This window comes from Bactrocera tryoni, unplaced genomic scaffold (assembly GCF_016617805.1).
Source record: "Bactrocera tryoni isolate S06 unplaced genomic scaffold, CSIRO_BtryS06_freeze2 scaffold_7, whole genome shotgun sequence".
NCBI lineage: Eukaryota > Metazoa > Arthropoda > Insecta > Diptera > Tephritidae > Bactrocera > Bactrocera tryoni.
In genome coordinates this window covers 13,380,316-13,392,403 of record NW_024396366.1, presented here as the reverse complement: position 1 = coordinate 13,392,403, position 12,088 = coordinate 13,380,316, and the positions used below count along the sequence as shown (strand labels likewise).

At 33.2% G+C, this 12,088-nt stretch overlaps 1 pseudogene; it reads right to left on the bottom strand.

Annotated features, from left to right (window-relative positions):
* Positions 1–6,178: 6,178 nt before the first annotated feature.
* The window catches only part of LOC120781785, an 11,357-nt pseudogene continuing 5,447 nt past the window's right edge, over positions 6,179–12,088 (bottom strand).

Below are 12,088 nucleotides of genomic sequence, written 5' to 3'. Positions count from 1 at the left end.
ATGGACCAAAAACCATATCTCAGGAACTATTTTACCGATTTCAATGAAATTCGGTATATAATATTTTCGTGACATCCTGATGACATGTACGAAATATGGGTGAAATCGGTTAACAACCACGCCTTCTTCCAATATAACGCTATTTTGAATTCCATCTGATGCCTTCTCTGTATAATATATACATTAGGAACCAATAATGATAGCGGAATAAAGCTTTACACAAATACGGTACAATACAAATATCTCGATTATCACTTTATCATGCGAGAGTATAAAATGTTCGGTGACACCCGAACTTAGCCCTTCCTTACTTGTTACATAAAGTAAAAATGAGTCAAAAGAATATATTTTGAGCTGCACCGAAATGCGTATTCTTTATTTATACTCTTAAGACTAACTTATTACATGGTTCTTACTTCTATTTATACTAACTAGTATGTTTACTTATTACTAGTTGACAGTTTGTTTAAATACAGATTGTATTACTTGTTTAGGTTTTTTTACATATATATTGTTTGCTTAGAAACATTTGCTTTGTTTTAAGATAAGGTTGTTGTGGTATTCGAACTCAAGGTTGTTTTGATATTTGTTTGTTTAGGATTGTTTGTTGTAGTGATAGGGCATTTCAATTGTTCGAACTCAAGGTTGTTTCTGCATTCTGTTTACTGAAACAAAAGGTTGTTTTGATGTTTGTTACTATTATAAGGAATACGTTCCTTAACTCGCTCGTTTTCCTCACAATTGTAAACAATCTACCCCTTTCAATGATGAGTGCGCTAAGTGGTTTTTAAATTAATAAATTTAGCTAAAACTTAACTAAAAGTTGAAATGAGGTAAATTTTAGAATAGCATCCCCCCGTTTCGCGTTGAAATGGGTATCAATAAAAAGGTGACGTTCTCCAGATCACGAACATATATTTATATAGTTGCAGCTGACTTTGCATTTAAAGTTCAAAAATTCACTACTTTGAACTTGATAATTTGTATGTTGTGAATGACTTTTTCACTTATATTATTCACTTTTTACTTATTAACACTTCACTATACCGTTTCTGTATATTATTTTTTTTAATATTTATTGAAAATAAAACTTTAATTTAATAATTTAATTTTAGTTAAATTCAATGCATTTGCACAATAACAAAAGGATTGCGTACTAGCAAATAAATGGTATTGTCATATTTGCCTATTTGTTAACGAAAGAAATTATTTGTTGGTTACAATAATTGTCTTTTAGAAAGAATCGTTTAATAACACGTCACTGTGATTCAATTCTTTAAGTGTGTGTCCCGTCTGGGGCGACAGAGGCATCTTCGGGATCACTGTGATTGACCCTTCGGTGCTCATACCCATGATCAGAAAGGCAAATACATATATGCCCTCCAAAAGTTGGTACATATAATTAACCCTTCCGCCTCGAGCTTCTTAATAATTGGTATGAGCACGTCAGCTGATCTAACGTGCTCGGGACACACTTCTAACCTTAAGTCCTCGCTCCCATCCTCTACCATACCAAGTACCCAGTGACCTTCAACTCTTCTACCTGAAATATGAGAAAAGGGTCGGCTTTAAAATACCGTCCCAGGATTTCGGAAATAAAATTATTTTCGTTTAAAGTTGAAAATTGCACATAGGAAAGGCAAATTTGTTATTTGCCTCAGACACATTTTCATATCTATCTGTTGTTTGCAATATCCGCAACACTGCTTCAAAAAAAAACTTTCTGCACAAGCACGCTATCTCTTCACCTTCATCTTTAAAAAAATGTTCGGCTTTAGCAAGTATTAGGCAAAAACACACATTTTTTTCGAACTATCAAGAACTGTTAAAACTTCTTTCGTTTGCATACCTATTTCAAAAAGTGGTAATTTTCAACTTTAAAGGCAAATATGTATCTCGATAACTATTTAATAGTTTCCTCATGCGGATATATATATATATAACTATATATATTCTTGATCTGGACAACCTCCTCTATCCGACTATACAAATTTTATTTCCGAAATCTTGGGAAGTATTCCAAAGCGGACCTATCTCTGGACTAAGAAAAAATCGATTTACTTTATAATGACAAAGAATTAACTGGGAAAGATAATATTAGTGGTACTCATTCAACGTGGCAATTATATGAAAATAGTAAATTTGCAATATGGCAACACAAGTTAAATGAGCGCTCTTTGGCAACTGTGGCAATATTATTGTAAGTCTGTCATTTTTTCATTTGTAGGTAATAAAAAAGCTAAAATGCCGAGAATCAGTAATAATCTAAATCTTTTGAAGTTATTGGAAATAGCAGCGTTAAATGATTTAAAGATTATTGAACTCTTTTGTGAGGACAATGTATGTATTTAAATTAAATTGGTTTTATTTTAAATGACTACATTTTTTGTTTTGCAGAAGAGAGGACAAGTAAAGAAGATGAAATAATGGAGGACCTAATGCATGTATTGGCTTTAGGCGAGGAATGCAGATACAGCGAACAGTTTATTCAAAATAGTGTACCGAAATCCAGGGTATTTTTAAACGAAATCGTATAGGAACTTGAGGAAAACTTTCGACGCTATTTTGGATCTAATAAAGGGAGACAATTTTTTCAGCAAAATTCGGTCGGGCAAACAATTTCCTATTACAGTACGCTCCGCGTATAAGAAAAGTCCGTTTATAAGAAACAATTTTGAAACACCTTGGACCACTTAAGTATTTTCATCTAAATAAGACCGCTTAAAAGATAAACCGCTTACAAGAAAAAATCGGATAAAAGAAATTTTTTTCCCTCACGAAATTTATCTGCCCATACAAAGAAAACCTCTTAAAAGAAATAATTTTCAAAACTTTGTGCTGGCAATGTTATATCTTAAATGTATTAAAATTTGTATCTGGCAACGCTAAAATTTCCTCCACAGCTGTTTTTAAAAAAAGAAAATAATGGAAAAAAGCAAGAAATAAAAATGGAAAAAATTAAAAGAAACGCTTTGCCAATTAAAACAAAAATCAAAATTGTGGAAGGAGCAAAAATCGGCAAAGCCCGAAGCGAAATCTCCAAAAAATATAATATTGCAAGCAGCACGATTTCGAAAATTTTGAAACAATCGAAAGAACTCAGTGAAAAGAGCTATACCTGCCGGAACTTAGAGCAAAAGAGGACACGCATATCAAAATATGAAGCGCTAAACAAATCAATGTCCATTTGGTTCAGGCAAATGATGGAAGCAAACGCTCGTGTAACCGGCCCATTGACCTTTGAAAAAGCGCAGCAATTTGCAATCAAATTAGGCATCCTGATTTTAAGCCTAGCCCAGGCTGGCTGCAAAGATGGAAGAAAAACGACGGCGAAGCTGCTTCCGCGGATAATCAATCGGCTTTAAACTTCAAGTAAAATGTTCTTCCAGTTTTACTACAGAAGTATTCATTAGAAGATATTTATAACGCCGACGAGACGGGTCTATTTTATAAAGCTCTTCCGACTGGTTCATATGTCGCGGGAAGCCAAGCCGTAAGTGGACTTAAGACATCAAAAGAGAGAATCACATTGCTCTTTATAACCAATGCGACTGGTACAGACAAATATGCGTATGCCATCGGAAAATATAAAACCCAAGGAGTTTTCGAGGAAAGATCATTCCTATCCCATATAAATTTAACAAAAAGCGTGGATGACTAGTTGCATCTGGAGAGAAATTATAAAGAGTTTGATGATAAACTGGCAGCAAAAAATAAAAGATTCTACTCCTTATTGATAACGCTTTATGCCACAAATTGATTTCACGCCAAAAAGCATTGAAATTGTATTTTCACCACCATGTACTACAAGTCTAATTCAACCTTTGGACCAAGGTTTGCTATACCAGCATTTGCCACTTTTAAGTTTCATGTCTTCTTATTTGTTACACTATAGGTATTATTCAGTCTTTCAAATCACATTATAGAAAGTGTCTAGTTCGCGAACAGATACTAGCAGCAGAAGGTGGATTTATGGCTAATTTCTTAAAAAGCGTTAATATTTTGAGAGTATTGTACATTGTCAAGCGCACTTGGTGGCTCGTGACTCCTCAAACAATTCGAAATAGTTTTAAAAAAGCCGGACTCAAATGATGATTTTTGCGAGATTCAAGACAATAACTATTTTTTCGAAAATTTAGCTGATTTGAAAAAGGAGAACGGTTTTGGGGCTATAAACGTAAATAATATAATAGACGAAATACTAGAAGATGAGAGTGGAGATATTATAGAAGAATCTGCAGATAGTGCAGTGCATCTAGCAGATAACTTAGAAAATATTGAGAAAATTCTCTTTAATGAACGTTTGACAAATCTCTTGTTCAGACTTCTTCAACGTCAAAAAAATGATAAATTTATATGTACATAAACAAACATGCAATATTTATTATAAAAAGCACTGCCGACTTTTTAAGTTCCTTTTGCTCTTGCCAACAGGTGCTACTTCGGACTGAGTAGAATTGAAAAGTAAAGTCCTTCTCGACGAACAAAAGCTAAACTCTATAAGTCGCTCATAATTCCCGTCCTGCTATATGGTGCAGAGGCTTGGGCGATGACAGCAACCGATGAGTCGACGTTACGAGTTTTCGAGAGAAAAATTCTGTGAAAGATTTATGGTCCTTTGCGCATTGGCCACGGCGAATATCGCATTCGATGGAACGATGAGCTGTACGAGATATACGACGATATTGACATAGTTCAGCGAATTAAAGACAGCGGCTACGCTGGCTAGGTCATGTTGTCCGGATGGACGAAAACACCCAGCTCTGAAAGTATTCGACGCAGTACCCGCCGGGGAAGCAGAGGAAGAGGAAGACCTCCACCCGTTGGAAGGACCAAGTGGAGAAGGACCTGGCTTCGCTTGAATATCCAATTGGCGCCACGTAGCGAAAAGAAGAAACGACTGGCGCGCTGTTGTTAACTCGGCTATAATCGCGCGTAAGCGGTTTCTAAGCGGTTTTCTATGAATTTAAAGTTTTGTTAATTTTCTTACGAAGTTTGTACATGAAATTTGTAAGATATTCGCATATAAGAAAAACTATTTCTGCATATACGGACCTCGGGATCTCAAGAAAAAACTGTTAAGAAAACGTTAGTGGCATTTAAAGTTTCTTATATGCGGACTATACTATAAACGGAAACTGGCAATTTCTAAGAAGAAGATTGCAAGTTTATTTGGAATAGGTGATGGTGAATCATTCAGGTCAGAATTCGTCAGTTTTCCTCATAATACATTATCATGTTTTTATATTTTAGAATTTAACTGAACGCATATTTAATGCGCTGTTGAAATATAAGGACCAGTATTTATCTTGGCCAAATACGGAAGAACGCAAAAAGCTCGTTTTGAAACTTCGATTGAGTTACCTAACTGCATAGGATACGTTGATGGTACCGAAACTCCATTGGCGGAAAACCCGACACAGGACCCAGAAGCGTACTTTTCACGATAACATATTTACTCCGTTAAGGCACAAGCCGTGTGCGATCATAGATTACAAATAAGGCACTTGGTGTTGGGCTTTCCAGGTAACGTTCATGATGTACGTATTTTTAATAACAGCGAATTGTCAATTGAAGCACATAAATTTTTTGGAGAAGGTGAATAGATTGCATGTGACAGTGCATATAAATTATCGAGCACTGTTATAACGCCATTTAGAGAAAAGTCTAGAAATTTAACACTATGCCAAAGGAATTTTTTAACAAAACATTCAGTCGATATAGAATTTGAATTGAACATTGTTTGGAATGCTGAAGGAAGGATTTGGTAGTTTAAAAGGCTTAAGGCTCCAAATAAATAATTAGAATGGTATGAGAAAAGTTAACAAATGGATTCTCTGTTGTGCATTGTTACTCAACGTTATACTCCAACAAGACGATTATTTCGATTACCAACCTGAGGAATCGGAGCACAGTATTGACGAGTCGTTATGGGAACCAAATGCTCGTACCAATGAAGGGGAGATAAGGCGACGACAAATCTTTGAACAATTGTTTATATCTTAATTTAAAAATTCTTTATTTATTTATTTTTTTTCAAATAAAATTCAATTTCTTTACATAAACAAGTAACATAAATTATTTGACTAGATATAACTTAATACGGATAAAGTAAAAAAAAGCAAGGTGGACCATATTCACTAAGTCACTATAAATAAAACACACCAACAAATGTATTAAGAAGAAAAATTTAAAATGTAAAAAATCTTATATTGGAATACAGATGATTATATTTTGGCAACTTATGAGCTATTTAAGCTTTTCAATCGTTCGCGTTCCAATCTGACTTTTTCCATTTCTACTTCCATTTCTTTTTCCAACCGTAATTTCTGCAATTGAAAATTGTTTTCCTCTCTCTTTCCCAAATTCCATTTTTTTCGTTTCTAGTTCCAACTTCTTATTTTGGATTTCGAAAAGTAATGAAAATGGATTTGAACTTCTATGAGATCTTTTCATATTTCTTCTTGATGTAGATGTGCATGTAAAATTAGCGGACGGACTAACTACTTCATCTGCAGACGGATACATACTAACGGACGGATTGGGTAACGGACTCGAAGAACTTGTGTCGGGGTCTATCTCTGGGGTAATATATTCTATATATGTATCCTCCAACGCTGACACCAACTCTGTTGATTGATAAATCGCTGGTGGCTGAACACTTATGCGACGTCCAAATATCACGTGAAAGTCTTCATAAAAAGGACATATCCTTTTTATGTATTCTTCCACACTATGAGGATCACCACTTTCAAGTAAGCCTGCACCAGTCTGGCCTTTCCAATTGAGCGCAGATAAAAAGTCATTTTCAAATGCCTCATTTTAGTCCTATGTCCCATTTAATATTCATTAGCTTTTTCGCCAATTTAGTTGTAAAACTTTTTTGTTCTGTTGGTTTCTAAAAGCAAATCGTAAAATGTAAAATTATGAAATGACAAAAAATATATATCAATATTACCTCAAAATGGTCCCGATTCTTCTTTTATTGCGTCACTATATTTATCAAAAGGTCTTTCGTTTGGCTTTCTGACCAACGAAATGTGCCGTTTAGCCTTAATCTTTTTTTTCTATTAAATAATCAATTGAATATTAATAATACAAGCCAATAATTAATTGTTATGAATTTACTTACCGCTTCCATTTCTTTTAAAACACTAAATAGACGCTTCCAGCTGATTGCGAATTGCGCAAAATGCTATGGTTGCCACTGAAAACGGTCTCGCATATTTGCAAGATTGTCGTAAAATAAAATCCATGTAAAAATTAACAGCTGTTTTACCAAGAATGATAGAAAAGAGATTACGCATTGCGCAGATCCGTAATACTTGAAAAATGTAAACAAACAATTGCTTACGTCACACGGCGCAGTAAAAAATTTGACAGCTATAAATTCGTGGTACCAATCAATGTGAATATAGAAACAATTTATTTTACCCGTGTGATTTTGTATTCAAATAATAAAATGAAGTGTGTAGTGAAAAACTGTGTCAATGATAGAAGAAATAAAAATGTGAAGAAAACATTTTTTATGTTTCCGAACCATAAAGGATAGCAAAAAAAGTGGATCCGATTTGGTAGAAATAGTCAATCATTTAAGCCGAAAACATGGCGAAGTTGCATGGACCACTTCAACGATAAAGACATTATTGGAGACGGGATGTACGAAATGGGTAAGTTGATAAATCACCTTTGTTTTAAAATATTTTAATTTTAAACTTTTCATAGGCCTTGCCGCCAAAAGGGCTTTGAAACCAGGAGCTATTCCCTGTCGCTATAATGTTGCAGCTATTGAAAATGAGCAGCGATGCACCAGAGCTGAGCGCAGGGAAAATAAGAAAATAGTGACTTCATTGTTGATAAATGTTGATCAACCTCAAGAAGTACGAGACAGTGTATACCAGGGATAATGGAATGCCCAACTTAGTCCAGGGTAAGAGCGCCTCAAAATAAACGTTTTTTATACGATTTTCCATTCTGACCATATCGAACAAAATAAGAACTTTTGGGCATTTAAATTAAAACACCCAATATTTATTACGATTGAAAATTACTATATATTGCACTTTTAATATATGACGAAACTACTTAAATCCTTTTTTATGATTTTATGGTATATTAAAACAACTGACTTTTGATTTTTCAATACTTATGCCCGGTTTCACAGTCCATACTTAAGTTGTGCCCAAATAAAATCTTAGCTAAGTATTGTTGCAAACTGAGTGGTCGTTTGCGTTTCACAGTCAATGCTCAATTTCTATAAAATTTTATTATGATATATGGCAACGTTATGGGCAACATATGTTTTTCAAATGTCATTCATAAAAATATGTTTGAAATATTTAAATTATAACAGACAATACATAAATTTGCGAGGAAAATTATATGTCAAAAATTGATGAGAAACAACAAAAGAACCCCAAATTTCATCACTAGCGAGTCGGAGCACCTATGCGCCTTAACAAAAGCTAATTGACATTGCAAATGGTGATAAGACCATCCTATGGGAACTGAAGAAGAGAGTATAAGCTGTTATTGAGTGCAAACGAGCGGACACTTGCCCTACGCTACGAAAGATGTCGCTGAAAAGAATTCAAAGCAAATTCAAAACAAAAATCAGCTGTTATTTAAGCACTGCTTAAAGTCTCCCCTTTTCAGTACTTAAAGCATTACATAAGTATGAACTGTAAAACAATATTTTCCACTGTTTTATCTTAAGTATACAGCATAAGTATGGACTGTGAAACCAGGGCATTAATAAGGTGAATTAAGCCTGTTAGTTCTCAATTAATAAATGTTTTTGCATCATTTGTAATTTCGCAAATTAATTCTATTATGCATCAAACTACAAAACTTTTCATGAAATATAATTTAAATTTCGCATTTTCTTTGATTTTCATTGTTTTAAATTTTTATTAGCGATCTTGAACGGCGGCAACAAATTCCTCCGTTCACTTATAGTTTTGGTATAATTTCAATCTGGCCGTTCCAGTCATTCCAATTGCAAAACGTCAAAACCTACCCAATCCAGTCAACTGTCAAAGCTCGGTAGGTGAGCGGTCTCACATTTCCAGTGACAAGAGAGCTGGGGATCTCTTTATCTCTGGTGTATACCTGCTGAAGATTTTAACGTGACTGAGGATTGTGCAGACCTTTCAATGGAAAATAGTTTGAATGAACTGTGCACTGAAGAGGCTGCTATTAAAGAAAGTTCAGGCCAAGGAGACAAAATAAAAATGCTAGAGAAAAAAGTGTAAGTGAAGATTTTTTTCAAGATGTAGCAGTACATATGTATTTAAATATAAACTTTATGCTTTTTATCACAGAAAACTACTTCAAACTGAAAATATGACTAAAATATAACTAAAAATATTTAAAAAGAAAAAAAACTAAATAATCTGCGTCGATTCATATTCAAATAAAAAACACAAGCAGAATAAAATAAAATACATTATAAAATCTGAATTGTTTAATTTAAATATTTCTTTTAATTTTAAGTTTTATGTTAAATATTCAAATTGATCTATAATTGTAATTATTTTCATATTTAACTTGCACTGTGATTTTTGTAAATGAGTTAATTTGCCATTTTTGTTTGGTGCGTATTTTAATAGAACAATTAATAAAAATATTTATATTGCAAAATAATAATTAATAAATTAATAAAAACCTAAAATCTCGCGGACCTTCAATATTTTATTTCATTTTTATAAACCAAAAACCAACCAATTATTATTAACAAGCAAAATTTACTTGCTACTCAAGCTCTTTCACGAAATTTATGAGCCGTTTACGACGTTTTAAGGTTGGTACGCAGCTCTCAAGTAATTGCTCAAGAAAAAAATGCATTATTTCTCAAGTAATTTTGACAGCTGGTTACGCATTGTGAATGATCCACATTAGAAGAGCAAGAAAGAATAAACAAAAAAAAACAAACTTTGTGCGTAATATGTATGTGTGTATGTGTATGGTAAATTTCATAAATATTTTCATTGAGATTTAAGAAATGTTGTTGATGATTGGTAGGTTTTATACAACATTTCAAAATGGAATATACTTCATAATAATGATTTCAACTAATTTAGGATGAATTTGACGATTACTTCGATTTTCCTTCAAGAAACAATTGTTGATTTGATGTTTCTTCGCAAAACCAGGTTTGCCATATTCACATTTTACTGAAAAAAAGTATTAAAAAGAAAGTATTGAAAAGAAAGATTACTAGATTTCTTGAGAGCTGCGTGCTAGCACAAGTAAATTTATCGCAGGAAAGTTTCTTGACCGTTTCTTAAGCGTTTTTTTATATGCAGTTTTTACGTTTCTTGAGAGCTGCGTACTAAGTTTTAAATGAGTGCCACTATTAATAGTCTCTGTACTGGCATGATGATGTTCCATTAGTCCGCGATTACATGAAGCAACTTTTGTTGCTAATTCTCGGGCGATTCTCTTTTGCTGTTGCGAGTTTTTTTCTCATTCTCTTTCACTTTACTTTAACCCATTGTCGTTTCTTTTTTCTTATAGGTATTTGGGCCATTCTATCACATATATTAATCAGCTCTGTCAATTAAGAAATACATTTTATTTATTAAAACAAAGATATATCACCCTTTTTACTATCGTCTGAATCAATTTGTATGGTTTCCTCCATACATTTCACAATATCTTTAATTAATTCGATTTTTTCGTCATACTTTATTTTCTAAAATATTTATATTATATTATGTATATTTGTATACATATTTGCAAATTACTTACCAAAAGATGAAATTAAATTTTTTAAATATATTCAAAATATTAATTTCAAAAAAAGATACGCAAATGCAACTATGTACTACGAAAGAAGGAACACGAATGCCGAAAAACGTCGCCGCGAACTGTTACGAATAAGAACACAAAGCGAGTTGCTGAACACTGGAAACTCGGCGCCCCCTCGCCCATAAACCAAGAGTTGCCGCAACAAAAGTTGCCTTGTGTAATAGCGCTCTTACCAACAAACTTTGAAATTCTCAAACAAACTTGCACTGTCTGAACAGGTCTATGATGTACTGACTTTAATGTATTGTGTGAATGTAGTGCCAATGATTAGTTACAAACTTCTATAATACAAAATAAGTTGCTTCATTAGGGTTAGTGTACTAAGTTAAAATTAAGGAAATTATTAAAATGGACATAACAAAATCTGATGGCCAGAAAGGGAAATGTACTGAGTTTGTCATAATTGATGCTGAAAGTAATCAAAATAATGGTAAATAATTACATATATATTTAGATAGAATTGTATTGTTGATTTGTTTTTTTAATAATGTTCATATGTCTGAATAAGTAATATAATATGCGAAGTTTTAGAAAGCCCTCATCGAATTATGGACTCCCATGGGCAATTGTAGATATGTATATGTAATTGATTGTAGTATCCATCGATTTCGGGATTAATGGTAAAATAACATTAGTCTGTAAACATTGTGATAAAGGAGGGGTAAATTTTAGAATAGCATCCCCCGGTTTCGGCGATAAAATGGGTATCAATAAAAAGGTGACGTTCTCCAGCATAGACGAAAATATCTGTATTTATATACATAGTTGCCGCTGACTTAAGTTTTTATTTTGCATTTATAGTTAAAAATTTCGCTACTTTTAACTTGGTAATTTGTATGTTGTGGATGACTTTTTTTTTCATATATTAAGCATTTTTCGGCACAATTCCGATTTCTTTGGCGCGGCGATTTGAAGGTACCGTTGGAAAGGAGAAGTCCTCCTGATTAAAAAATATACAGGGTGATAGGTACCGCAAACGCTTAGTTTACGATATATTCGACCTTAAAGTTCAAAAATTCCCAAAATTCGAACATTTCAACAAGCTAGTTTACCACATTAAACACACTTTACTCACATTGGTTAAAATTTAGAATAGCATCCCCGGATTTCGGGGATAAAATGGGTATCACTGGTAACGTTCTCCAGATCCCGAAAATATATATATATAGTTGCCGCTGACTTATAGTTTTAAAGATATTTGCATTTAAAGTTGAAAAATTGACAACTTTTACATTGATAATTTGTATATTGTGAGTAACTTTTTCACTTATATTAT